Here is a 12,883-nt window from a genome sequence, read left to right as displayed (position 1 = left end):
CTATTGGATTAAAGTCAGAACTTTGACCATTCCAAAACTTTGAAGTTGTTCTTCTTTAACTTTTCTGTATAGTGCATCACTGACACACAGTATCTGAAGACACAACCAAGAAACCACAGTTAGGGTGTATTAGGATGGTGTGGGTAAAACCACGTTTAAAAAAATCCATAGATAATCTGCATACATTTTGTCATGGTTTTACAGGTAAGACATTTAATTAACATTCTTCACCTGTAAAAACAGTAGCTGCAGCAAAAGCCCCATGCCTTTTTAACAGTGTGATCTGAAATACCTTCATCCTTTATAACCTCCTCAAACTTTTGATGTGCAGTAGCACAGATATTCCTAAACCTTCAAAGAAACTCCTACAGGTCGTGTCTTGAGGATTTCCTTAATGTTGCACAGATGGTTTAATTAGTTTCACTTAACTGATAATGTATTCTCTCTGGGAAATCCTGAGGACATGGACTGTTGGGGTTCCTTAAGGACAGATTAGCAAATTAGTGCATGTTGGCTGAAACTTTTTATATTAGTTGTGTGGGCTTTTAGATCTGATTGAGCGAGCTGTGGGGTGGCTTCCTTGCTTTTCTCCTTCCCTTCCACACCACCGGTAGATTTCTTTTCTTCACATCTTTTTTTTACTGATAACAAAGGCTGCGTGTGCTGGATAACTGAGGAAGAAGCACCAGCATCTACTGAAGAGCAGATAAGGGATTTGAGGCTGTGTGGTCATTGAGATAATATTTTAGAATCCTAAGAAGTACATGCCAAAAGATACAGATCAAATCTTGTCTATAGGCTTATTCCACCGTCTGTTTACTTTTGTCATGTTTTGCTGTATTTGTTGATTGTTCTTTTACTTTGCTTTAGTCTTCTGGGAGATCGATGAAGCTGTGTGCATTGTGCCAACTAGAAACGCTTATGGTACAAGAATGTAATAATGACTGAGTTTTACCTGTACACAGACTGTAGCTCAGTAGTTAGAGTAATGCCATGGGATGAAAGTGCCCCCTGCTGGTTGAGAACTGGGATTTGATTCTTCCTCATAATTTTCTAACCAAAAAAATTCAATTTTCGTATTTGAATTTTGGTCTCAATTATCTTTTTTTTTTTTTTTTATCATGAAGAGAGTTTTTATTGATATTCATTAGTGATGATCGAGAATGCTCGGCCGAACACCGAGTCTCCGCCCCGCACGTTTCTTGGCTGCTATGCAGCCAATAAACAGGCAGGTAAGTACTGCCCTCACTGTAATGCCTTAGCCATGTTGGCTGCTGGCATTACAGTGATTGGCTGGCCGGAATGCGTCATGGGGTGCTATATAGCACCCGATGATGCATGTTCGGCTCATTCTTAGTCAGGGAGAGCTGTGCTGAGGAAGGGACAGACAGTGAAGGGAGTGATTTTAGAATATCTTTACCACCAAAACTTTTCAGAGACCCAAAAGTCCTTCTAAGGACTATTGTGTGTGGCAGCAATATCTATTTTTAGTGCATCCTGCGCTAAATAGCGTACAATAGTTAGGCTCCTACAGTGACATTAGTTGCGCCACATCTCCTGTGTAAAGTGTGCGCATCCAAATATATCTGTGACATCCAGTGTACTTTTTCAATAGACAGTGTCCGCTTCTGACAGTGACATAACCAGTGCCACATCTGCAGTTTAACGCGTGCGCTGAAAAAAATGATCTGTGACATACAGTGTCCTTTTTCTGTAGACGGTGTCCGCTGCAGAGTGACATTAGCTGCGCTACATCTCCAGTGTAAAGTGTGCATATTCAAAAAATATCTTTGACATCTAGTGTAATTTTTCCGTAGACTGTGTCCGCTGCGGACAGTGACATTAGCTGCGCCACATCTCCAGTGTAAAGTGTGGGCATCCAAAAAATATCTGTGACATACAGTGTACTTTGTCAATAGATGGTGTAAGCTTCTGACAGTGACATTACCAGGGCCACATCTGCAGTGTAACGTGTGCGCAGAAAAAATGTATCTGTGACATACAGTGTACTTTTTTGTGTAGGCGCTGCAGACAGTGACATTAACGGTGGTAATTCTCCTGTATAACGTTTCCTCATCCCAAAGACCTGTGACATTCCCTGTAATTTTTTATTAGTCGCTGGTGACAGCATTGACAATACCTGCAGGCTATCTCCTGTGTGACGTTTCCACATCCCGCATACACTTCCAAATCCTACGCTTCTGTATGTGTGACAGACTTTCAATCATATATAACATTAATATGAAGAAGGCAAGCAGTAAGGGACTTGGCAGTGCCCGTGATGGTGCACGCAGAGGCCGTGCTCCTGGGCATGGTGAAACTGTGTCTGCTGCCAGAGCACAAGAAAAACAATCATCCACGATACCGAGCTTCATGTCTCAGTTTGCAGGGTGTCACAGGACACCACTCTTGAAGTCAGACCAGTGCGACCAGGTGGTAGGTTGGATTGCAGTAGCTAATGCTTCCAGTCGGCTAAGCACCACCCTGTCTTCCACCAAGTCCAGTCTCAGTAGTTAAGAGTCTGCTCGACCCAATCCTCACCCTGATCCTCCTTCCTCCCACCATGGAGAGTCTAGGCAAACAAGTGATCCCACACTTGGATATTCCGAGGAGCTCTTTTCAATGCCATTCCTTGATTTGGCCATCTCGCCAAGCACGCTTAAAGAGGGACAGATCTTGTGCCCTGATTCCCAAATTCTTGAGCATCCACAATCACAAGAAGATGACAGTGGGGAAATGCAATTACTGTTTAATGAGGTGGATGATGATGAGACACAGTTGACAATAACTCAACGGCAATTACTGTCTCAAGTGGTTGATGAAGAGGATGAGACACAGTTGTCAATCACTGAGGTAGTGGTTAGGTCAACAAGTCAGGAGGATGAGCAGAGTGAGGAAGTGGAAAAGGAGGTGGTGGACGATGAAGTCACTGATCCAACCTGGGAAGCTGGAAAGTCGAGCGAGGACAGTAGTACAGAGGGAGAGGGATCTGCTGCACCGCAACAGGCTGGAAGAGGCAGTGGGGTGGCAAAAGGGAGAAGGCGGGCCACACCAAATAGGCCCGCAACTGTTCCATGGAGCACTCCCTTGCCATGGGGTAGGTGTTCCGCTGTATGGCTCTTTTTTGTGGAAAGTGCAGATGACAAAAGAATAGTAGTTTGCAACCTGTTCCGTACCAAAATAAGCCAGGGAGTGAACACTAGCAACCTCACCACCACCAGCATGATGCGCCACATGGCATCCAAGCACTGTAATAAGTGGGACGAACGCCTGGGTCCACAATCTGTGTCTGCGGGTCACACCACTGCCTCCTCTTCCCCTGTGTTACGTGCTGGTGGCATTATAACAGATAAGCGTATCCGCCTGTCAACTGAAAATGCTAACAGGTTGACTCTTATAAAAATTAACAAGGCCTAGATTGACCATGACTTCTCGACTCCACCAGAGGAAAGCTGATGAACATAAAGACACTTTAAATGTGTTGTTTATAATGTACTGAAAACACTGTATTCCCGTGCACCCCTTCCACCACAAACAAGGTTCTATGGTTGAATCTTCCTTTTCCCATCCTCCTTCTCCTCGTCCATCATATCAACATGCTTATTTGTCGTATATAATGCCCTCGCATATATGCCCTTTGCATATGTTTTGTAGGGTCAGCTCACCAGCAGGCCTTCACCTACATTCTTTTACAGGGTCAGCTCACCTGAAGTCCCTCACATATAATTTTTTTGAGGGTCAGCTCACCTGCAGGCCCTAACCTACAACCTTGCATATAATGCCCTCGCATATATTCCCTTTGCATATGTTTTACATATGCAAAGGGCATATATGCAGCAGGCCCTCGCATATAATTTTTTCCAGGGTCAGCTCAACAGCAAACCTTTACCTACAATCTTTTACAGGGTCAGCTCATCTGCAGGCCCTCGCATATAATGTTTTGGAGGGTCAGCTCACCTGCATGCCCTCACTTACAACCTACATCCTCCCAATGCTGTTCCCGAACCATTTCAGTGGTGTTTCCATCAATTTCTGACCTTTTCCTATGAATCAGGCACCCTCCCCTCTACAGAGCAGGGGGAGCCTGGTTTAATGCTCGGGTTCTCCCATTGACTTCCAATATACTCGGGTGCTCGGTAGAGCACCCGAGCATCCCAATGTGTTCGGCCAGAACACCCGAGCACTTTGGTGCTTGATCAACACCAATATCGATATCTGTAATATATATAAAAGATTGGGTCATAAAGAATCATCCATGAAACCATCTCTGAACAGGACATTGGAACAGATTACTGTACACTATAACACTTGCATATTGTTCTATGCCGGGTTAATTGTGTTCATCCTACCTGATACTCCCCTATTTCTGGCTGTTTCCTACCTACTGGCCAACATTTCCCAATGAGAAGGAGCTTCGATCTAATCAATAAAAAAGCACAGACTATCGGGATATTCATTTTTACTCTTTTTAAAGAGGTTCTGCAGGAGCTGTAGGACCTTAATACACTGTATAATAACACAGTAGAGATGAGTGAATCATTCAAAATCTAATTCCGATTTGATTTGTCCAAAACAGTCAACTGATTTAATTTGGGTCCGAATCGATTCTATCCAAATAGAAAGTGCTCCAATTAGCCTGAAAACCTGTGTCTGACACTCTGTGTCACACTCTCCTGGCCAGACCTGCAAAAGGGAAACATACTTACCTGCCCCTCTCCTCTGGATTCCAGATCCTTCGCTTGGCTTCGACTGCCTGGCTCTGGTCCCCCGCTGTAAACATTTGAATTTACTCCTCTGTCGGTGTACTGCTGCACCAGTGACTTGACCCCCTTGCGTCATGTCAATTGGTCATGTGAGGCAAGAGGGTCAGATGACCACTGCAGTGGCATCAAAGCGGATGTTTACAGCGGTAGACCTGAGTGAAGGAGCCGCGATCCAGCAGCGAGTAGCAGGGAAGCATACTTCCCCTGTGCCGGTCTGGCCATAAGGGTGGATTTGCCCAAAAAAACTAAAGGTGACCTAAGGTGGCCTACCCTTTTGACATTTAGGTTAATACCTCATCACTTGTACCAGTTAATCTTTGTATGTTGGTATGATATCTCTTCCATGGGTTTACATTTTGACTTTACTGTGGTACACAAGGAGTTAACCCATCCCGCAACAGTACAATTTTTATCAATATATAGAGTAGAGAACACATAGTGCCATTTTATAGCCGTTCTTAATTTCGTTCTTTCCACATTTTTCTTTCTTTCTACTCCCACATCTTTTGCTGCATTCAGGGACTATATAAGCTCGTGATATACTGTATGTTATCAGTTCCAGGGAGAATTAGCATCAGCATTGATTTCCAATGTGTTACAGTAGTTATCCGTACTAGAAAGAGGGAGATTAAAACAGAAGATGGAAAATACAGGATTGAGAAACAAAGCCAACCACTGAGATTATATCTGAATAAACCCATAAAAGCATTTATGCCGGCGATGTCGTCTTGTGATGTGTTTAGGGGTGGAAGCTGCTGCCTTTCACTAATGACTGTCAGAGAGTCAGAGTTCATCATGTCTTCTGATTTTACCTCACATTTGTCACAGTCATGCTCCGATAATCCAGTGTGTGCAGTGTGGATATCAATTACTGCCATATAACTGATTTTCCTAGAAGAAACAGACATGTCTGCATTTCCATACAGTGATCAGTTCAGCCAGCAAATTCTATGTCAGTTCTGACCATTTTTGCCATTGTAGTAACTAAACCTGAAATATTCTCGGAATATATGTTTAGTGCTTTGGAAGTATAGATTATAAAATCTGGTAATCAACTACATCAATAATTAGTTTCTGTCATCAGTGTCCCCAGGCATCGAATTTCCTAAGCCTAAAACTGTGCAGGTTTCACATAACGACAACCCCTGTCCAAATGTGCTATTATGGCGTATGGACTTAGTGGGGGGGGGGCTACCCAGCAGCTGAAAGGTCGGCTTAGGCTACATGCACACGACGGTATGAGTTTTGCGGTCCGAAAAAAGAAATGCCATCCGTTTTTTTTTTTTGCAGATCCATTGTAACAATGCCTAAAACGGACAAGAATAGGACATGTTCTATTTTTTTTTGCAGGGCTACGGAACAGACATACGGATGCGGATAGCACACGGTGTGCTGTCTGCATTTTTTGAGGACCCGTTGAAATGAATGGGTCCGCATCCTATCCGCAAAAAAAAAAAATATGGAACGGTCACAGAAATAAAATACATTTGTGTGCGTGAGGCCTTATACTACTACATCCCCCCTTCAGTATCTGAACTAAACCTCCCACAACAATTATAAATGGTTGTCAGAGGTCTAGAAGCTGGACCTACAAAATCAACTGATCGCCAGACATGAATGAAAGCAGCACTGCGGTAACCAGGCATGGCCACTACACAGTGTCTAGTTCCAGCGCCCAGCACCTCCACGGGGGTGCAGAGAGTCTGGCCCCACCAATCCGATATTGATGACCTATCCTAAGGACAGGCTGTCAATAAGTAAGTTCTGAAAAATCCCTTTAAAATGGTTATCCCATGAATGGTTATCCCACTTTTTAACTCGCTTATCTGCCTTTGGAGGTCTTTCTTTCCTTTCTTTTGGTGGGCAGCAGCTCACATGAGACAGTCAAGCACCTCCACCTCACAGGATGCACGGCAGGTAGCTTGCATTAGCCCCTTCCTGCCCTGCATTAAAATTGACCCCCACATATAGCCCAAAGAAACATAATGTATGTAATGCCATACAATTTTTGGTCTCTCTCTCGTTTTTTTTTCCCTTACGTCTTCTAGGACGCATATTTAGGGTCCATTCACACGTCCGCAATTTTGTTCCGCAGTTTGCGGAACGGAATTGCGGACCCATTCAAAAATAGAACATGTCAATAGGCATATTCTATTAGTGCCGGCAATGTGCGGTCCGCAAAATGTCAAAACGCACATTGCCGCCGTCTATGTTTTGCGGATCCACGGATACGTGGATCCGCAAAACACGTTGCGGACGTGTGAATGGACCCTTATTCTCTAATTCTTTTGAGAAAAAATATGACCAGAGACTGTTATATACAAATTTTCAGAGCCATTGGAATTGGAACATATTTGATGTGGGTAGACACCACCCCCCAATCAATTTTTTTTTTAAATTTGATGAATCGGAGCCAAACTAATTTCAAGAAATCCCAAATGATCAGAGGATCTATAAAAATTACATGAGATGTCCAAACTGGCCAACCTCTTGGATTGTAAAAAGAAGCATGGTCGGTCCTATAATACAGAGAGTTTATATAACAACCTATCATGTTAACCCTGTATTGGCATTTCTTTTTCTTTTTACCTCCCTTATATAACACAGAGTGTTCCATATTGTAAAACAGAAGGGAGTTTATTAAAGGATCATCAAGAAACATCCTTTATTCCTTTATGTGTATTAATATTTAGTTTCCACAGAAACCAGCATAACTGGAGAATTAATGAACATGAAATACATTCATTAGGCTGGTATTCCACTGGTTTACGTCCTTTTCATAATTTCATTTTCAACATTATCTCTTGTATCTACCAAGAGATTGACTTAAAGGGCATTTGGCATCTCGGAACAGCAAACGTGTCATGTTCCTATGCAACCCTAATTCCGGGCTCTTGTCAAGTAATGTGATTTTATCTTACACATGAAAATGACCTTAACATTCATAAATTCGCAGGAGCACAATGACTGGGCCATTTATTTTTCCGCTAGACTAGAGGCTGGTGTGAGCTGTTTTTTATCGGATTCCTCTTTTATGTATATCCAAATCAATTTATTGTACATAAAATTTATTGGGATGGATGGCACGCGAGGCAGCCGAGTCTATTGAGCAGACCGCATCGGCAGGGTCACACTGGTGTCTCTTCTCACACACCTCAGCTGTCAGCAGCCAGATTCCATTTGTGGATTAAATGTCTCATGCATTTCTAAACGGGTCTAAGAAAAGGAACAGGAGGTGAGCTACTAACTATCGTGATAGCAGGGCATTCTGCTAATCTCAAAGAAATGCTGTGCCCTTTCGGTATTTCTAAAGTTAATTTCAATATCGTTTTGAGATATGAAATTTAAAGCGCACCCGTCAATTATAAACAGCAGAAGCAGACTCTTCTGTTGGCTAATGAGAATGTCAACTATGAAAAGATGCACGACAGTAGTGCCTCGTGCATATGAATTATACCCAATGGATATAAGCAGCCAAGTGAAAGATGCCTTACATTTTGGGGTCTTGGAGTGGAATCCTCCACAAATAGCTGACAGCGCTACATTAAGAGGATGCTAATTGTAAAATTGTGGATGCATACACTAAACTGCTGATTTTGGGAATGGACCAAGTGGCATAGCTAAAGGAGTACAGAGGCAGCAGTCACACCTGAGCCCTGGTCCCTGAGAGAGCTCCATTTCTATATCTTACAACATATGCCACCTTTTTGGTCAGGTCTTTTGTGCTGTCCACACAGCAGTCCTTTCCATACAATGGCTGCTGATAGAGGTTCATGTGACCAGGCAAATCACTGAGTCTCCTCTAGTCACATGCAGTGTGTTTCAATGGAGGAGACTAAAGGTGGATTTACATGTCCCAAGTATCGGGACGATTTTTGGGAGCGAACGTTGCAATGAACAGTCATTCCTGATAATCTTCCCATCTAAAGGTGCCGCAGATCACCCGATGAACAAGCTAAAAACGCGTTAATTTGGTGAAAGTTGGTTTGGACACCTCAATCATCAGTCCCTGGTAGTAGATCATGTGTCTAAACTGCACTCTGTTGTACAGGAACAATGATTTTGTATGGGGATGAGCGATAGCAGCAGCGATCACCTATCCTCATACAGTGGAGGACCTCCACTGAACGAACAGCCGACAATTGACTTCTCTGAGTGTGTAAATGCACCTAAAGTGATGTGTCTGGTCACATGACCCTTGATCAGCGGCCATCTTATGGACAGGACCGCTATACAGACAGCACAGAAGACTTACCCAACAATAAAATATAGCAAACGGCACCAAATATTAAGAAAGGTTATATTAGTTGGTGCCATGTACAGTAGTCATCTTACATACACATTGGTCAACAGTAGCCAGAGAGTGGACAACCCCCTTAAGCACCATGTGCTTTTTAAAATTATAAACCCAGAGTGGATTCTTAAAAAAGGTAGAGAAGTAGTTTCTACCTTCAATACTTTCTGTCTATGATCAACTCCTGATTAACTTTGGCTTTAAAAACTGCATAAAAGAACCTGACCAGTAGGCAACGTAGGCAACTACGTCGTACTTGGTTTTGGGTTCCCCATGTTCATCCCAATGAAGTATTATTTAGTGTATTTGGACCCGCTAGTTTAGCTTTATGAGGGAATATTACAAATTCATGGATATGATGGATAAACTGAGCATCTGTGCATGAACACAGCATTAGAGCCAGTATATAATCTCCATTCAATCTCTAATAATGCTAGACAACTAATACATATACACATGGTCAATGACCATAGAAAACATAGATGGCAGAGCCGTATACCGGTAATTGGCTTATGGCTGGAGAATCACACACTGTGGACACACTGTGACATTTTGCTTTTCTATATGGGTAGTTATAACAAACTTTTTATGTGGTTTCCCATTGCATCACATATACATCCCAGAGAAGCTATTATACGAACAGTTAGTACAATCTCATCCCTCATGTCATTAGATGAAAGGGTAGGCTGCATGTAATGAACTTTATTAATATTTTATCTCATAATGTGCATAGATGACAAAGATAAGTGAACGATACTAATTCAGCTTAATGAGGGAACAGCCCATCTGAAGATTTCTGTTTTGTCATGCGGGATCCTATCTTATGCTCTCACTGCTTCCTTTGTGGATATAACTTAGTAAAATGTAATTTGTTAAAGGAGTTGGCCACTTTTTGGCTTCTATTGAGCAATGTGTTTGTGAACTGGCTATTTGGCATTTAATACTATAGCATTTGTCGATATTCTGCTCAGTTTTCTATAATTCATAAGGTATTCTCCCTCATTGGCCAAGTCTTTTGCTCTGTCCACACAGAGATCCTGTCTATAAAATGGTTGCTGATGCAGGGTCATTTGACCAGTAAAATCACTCAAGTCTTCTCCATTCAAATATATTGCACCTGTCATCTACACTGTTGGGAGTTTAGTGCAGGTGCATTTGCTTTGAATGGAGAAGACTGAGTGATGTGTCTGATCAGAAGCCATTTTATGGAAAGGACCTCTATGCGGATAGCACAGAAGATTTGCCTGACAAGGGCAAATGGTACAGAATATCAACATAGGCTCTATTACTAAGTGTCATATTGTCATCTTACATACACATTGGTCAACAGTAGCCAGATAGTGACCAACACCTTTAATGACTACTTGTGCTTTGGGCATTATTGGGTCAAAATTCTCGGAATTATAAGCACACTTTGCAGGTTGCTATATATCTTGCATTATGTTCGTTTGTTTAAAGGGGTTGCCCAGGAGCTGAAAATCCTTATGGTCCTAACATGTGGGCCATAAAAAAAACACATACACACACTCACTTGTTCCCCAGCAATGACATCATTTAAGCAGACGTGACTGCTGAGGCCTAAGACCAAGCAACTTCCTGGTCCTGCAAGAGTCCAGAAGCAGCCAGGAACAGAGTAGTGGTGTGGCCACAGTGGGACTGATGACAGGTGTTTGTTTATGGGCCAAATGTAAGAACCATAGAGGTTGTGTGCTCTAAAGCCAGAGAATCCTTTAGAATATAAATCAGGGTTAGAATGACCACTGGCGCAGTGTCCTAAAGCCCATTGCCAGAAAATGGCCCACAGACCCTAAGTAGGATGCAGAAATGTCTGAGTGAAGGGTCTAAAAAAAATGGAGCTCAAAGATGTTGGGTAAACTGGAGTCCATGACATGGAAACATAGAAGACTGATGGCAGAAAGGGACCACATGGCCCATCTAATCTGCCCTTGTGTTACTTCCTCTTTATTTTTCTCTTAGGATTGATATGTTTTTCCCAGGCATATTTCACTCACTCATTGTTGATTTTTCAACATCATCTGCTAAAAACATGTTTTAGGCATCTACTGCTCTTTCCGTAAAATAATGATTCTTCTGACATTTCCTCTGTTCATGATTATCACTGCCGTCCTGGTGTAAAACCAATGATTAATGAGTCCTTGTGAGAGTTACTAAAGTGGCATATGACAACATAAAAACAAAATGCTTGAAGACCCTCTTCGGGGGCATTTTTTTTATGATTGCATTTGTCTCATTTTGGGCTAAAAAAGAATTTTTTCAATTGGTCTTTATTAATAAAATATTGAGTTGTTCTGTCACAAAGGGTTAACTATTTTTCTAGCTGTGTGAATGGTACTTCAACTTTCACTTTGTGTCTCAAAGGTAATAAACAATATTTAAGCTACATTGTTATCAGTAAGATAAGAATTGAGCTATAATGAGTGTTTATAAGGTAAGAGATCAGAGATAAGGAGCCCCTCAGCTCCCTGCCTGATGGATCAGAGAGACCATTCAGATCCTGCTACTAGATAAAATCAAAGCTGTGCAGGGAAGACGGCTCAATATTTTTAATAAAGACCAATTGAAAAACAATTTTTAGCTCAAAATGAGTACAATGCAGTAATTAAAAAAAAATTGCCACTAAAGGTGTGCATAGCCTTTAAGAATTTGTATCATAGTAATAAAGTAGCGTTGAAGTCAAAAAGATACAAACCTTTTATTGATGCCTTATGAATTCTTATGGCATTGACAAACATAGAAGAAAGGAGGCTCCATAATGGCGCAAGGTTTTGCCACTTAGGACAGTACCTGGTGTGTTTTCTCCTCCCCTTTATATGCCTATTAGAGCCATTCCCACCTCCTTGCTTGTCAATAATACCTGAAGAGGGGGCATCTGCATACGTTATTACAAGCCAGTAGCTTCTGTACATACAAGCTTGCCTTATGGCAGAAAATAAAGTAACCTTACGGTTTGATTTTGAAGGGAGTCTGTCACCTCCAAAATCTGTTTCAAAGTAAGTATACCACCATGGAGTTTAGGTGCCCCAAAACATAACCATACCTTTCTTGTGATTATCCACTCCTCTAATTCTGAGAAATGCTTCTTTTTATTTTTATGCAAATAAGGTTTTGGGTGCAGCATGGTTGGGCCAACAACATTATTATGCCATAACAACCCCCAGCGCCTGTCCCCTTTGTTTGATGGACATTTTCTGAGATTTCAGAGCTGGTACTGATGACGCAGGGAAAGCCAAATGCAAAAAATGCATTCCATGATAATCGTATTTAGGTTATGTACATGAAAAATAAAAAGAAACATTTCTCAGGATGAGAGGACTGGATTTTCAGAAGAAAGGTATGGTCATATTTTGGGTCACCTACCTTACATGGTGGTATTCTTACTTTGGAACTGATTTGGGAGATGACTCCCTTCAATAAAACCCAATGCTTGTATGTGTTCATGTATGTATATGTATAACTATTTTCTTGTCTTTACTGTAAACTACAGTAATTGCCATTTTCAGTACAAAAACAAACATCTACCATCTCTGCCTACTGACAGGTAGCAGGACTGTAATGTCGAGAACATCAGAGAAAGATGGCAGGAGAAATGGCACATTAGTTAATGCCTGACTTATTTTGGGGGTGTTTTTGCAATTTTCTCAGTGCCAAAGGAGAAAGAACTGAATTGTATTCAATTTGTTTCTTGTTCCCATAGCAGGGAGGCAGGGAGCATTTTAAGGAAATGATACCTGCTTCTGAAAATATCCTATTTGTAATTCGGTTTTCTGAGCACAGGTCAAGGAAGGAACATACCGCGTGTGGTAGC

The 12,883-nt window shown here is 41.8% G+C and overlaps 1 protein-coding gene across 1 annotated transcript in view; it reads left to right on the top strand.

Moving 5' to 3' along the window:
- AGRN (agrin) overlaps positions 1-12,883 on the top strand; it is a 483,523-nt gene that overhangs the window by 428,341 nt on the left and 42,299 nt on the right.

The sequence above is a fragment of the Bufo gargarizans genome, chromosome 2 (assembly GCF_014858855.1).
Source record: "Bufo gargarizans isolate SCDJY-AF-19 chromosome 2, ASM1485885v1, whole genome shotgun sequence".
Classification (NCBI taxonomy): Eukaryota; Metazoa; Chordata; class Amphibia; order Anura; family Bufonidae; genus Bufo; species Bufo gargarizans.
The sequence above is the reverse complement of the archived record's forward strand: the minus strand, read 5'-3'. Positions and strand labels throughout refer to the sequence as shown.